Source organism: Solanum stenotomum, chromosome 4, assembly GCF_019186545.1.
Source record: "Solanum stenotomum isolate F172 chromosome 4, ASM1918654v1, whole genome shotgun sequence".
Classification (NCBI taxonomy): Eukaryota; Viridiplantae; Streptophyta; class Magnoliopsida; order Solanales; family Solanaceae; genus Solanum; species Solanum stenotomum.
In genome coordinates, this window is record NC_064285.1 from 59,918,076 (window position 1) to 59,919,959 (window position 1,884).

Consider the following 1,884-nt stretch of genomic DNA (forward strand, 5'->3'; position numbering starts at 1 on the left):
CAAGAGCATTAAGAGGTGTACCGAGAGGGTATGTAATCAGAAGAGGTTAAAAGAAACACCTTAGAAAGACGTATTAGTACGTTCTTATGGAGAGTTCGTTAGTCATGAGATAAACTTCTCTTGAGTGTTAGAGTGAAAGAGGATGAAGACCAGTTTAGAGATGATGGAATAGGTCCATAACTTTCAAGTGTTAGCTTTAGACTTAAGGGGGAGATGACAAGATGAGAAATCAAGTCAAGTGTTTGAGAATAAGATAGTAATTAGTTCCAAAGAGTATGAGATATATCTTTTCTGAGGTCCTTTTAGTAATGGAGTGATGTTAGAAAGACAAGGTTAATGAACTTATCGTGATAGTGGTAGTGTGTTTATTCCATCTAAAGTTATAAATGTGAAGGAAGAGGAGGATGAGGTTTTACTATGAGAAATAGTTAAATGAGAGCCCTTAGTTGGTTTCGAATAGTAATGCGGGCAATTCTAGTTGGTATGGAAGAGATGATAAGAGTAACCCTGTTCCATACCCAGTCCACCCGTCATTCGAGGACGAATGATCCCAAGGGGGAGATATTGTAACACCCCAGAAAAATTTGAGCTTAGACTCGAACCATCCTTTGTTGTGATTAAGATTTTATCAAGGAATTTAAATTTTTCCTAAGTGTTAAGGTCACTAGATATAGCACCTTGAGTTCCAAAAGAACTAAAGAGAAATTTATTCAAGTCCTTCCTAAGTTCTTCTAAGTTTTGGGTCAACTTCAAACGACAATAACTTTTAGCACATGATGAGTTAGGTGACCCATAAGATATCAAATGAAAGGTCTTTCGATTATCTTTCCAATTCCGCCAAGTTTGCTTAGTTTTGAGTTTGGATGGGTAAGATATTCCCTTTTGAAGTCATCGTGTTCATTTAAGGAAAGTTACCCGAAAATATGATGGGTAGTTTGTTCTTTTCCTTACCCAATCATATTTAATTCATTTTTAGTAAGGTTTTAGGGGTCTAAACTGATTAGGTTTAGTTTTATAATCCTAATATATGCCTAGGGTTTTAGTTGAGAGTTCAAGAAGAGAAAAGAGGAAAGGATCAAGGTGTGCATCGAGATTCTTGAGAGTTGTTGCGGATTTTTGTCATGGTTTGATCCCTAAGAGGTATGTAAGTTTCCATAGTGTTGGGTTCGTTCACCCACACTCCAAACTTGATTTTCTTATTCGAATTCGTCCATAAAGATTGAAAGATTTAAGTTCTTGTTAAGTGTTCTTGAAGTTTCATTCTAAATCTTGTTTTGTTGGGGTTTTGATGAGTTCTTGAGATGAAAGTAAATGTTTTAGGGATGTATTGAGTAGATTAGAGTGTACTTATGTTGAGTAATCGAATCCAAGTGATTGGGAAAGAAACCATTCGATTATAGATGAGTTAGGGTCTGAAAACGAGAAAGAAAAGACATTGGGGTTTTCTGGGATGAGGCTGGCGCGCCACCCTAGCAGTGCACCAGTAACATGTGTCTGTAGGTAGAGGGATGGCACCCAGCGCCACTCAGTGCGCCAGGGTCTCCTGCCCCCACCCCTTCTCCGTCGTTTTACCCGTTTGAGTCCTTTAAAAGGGTACTTTCAAGCCCTATCGATTCTAAACACTCTAAACTACTTCTAAACACCTAGAAATCATTCATAACATGAATCATAACCTTGAATTCAAAATTCAAAATTCAAAATTCAAATTCAAGGTAGAGTTAAGAGTTAAGTTTTGAGAGTTCTTCTGAACATTTTGAGAAAGTCCCATTGAGTCCTTTTGAGGAGTCTTCTACAATTTTTAATAACTTGTTTCAAGACTCGAGCGAGTGAGTATGAGAATGAGGAGAATGTATTCATGTGTCTACTTTATCATCACAAGATTTT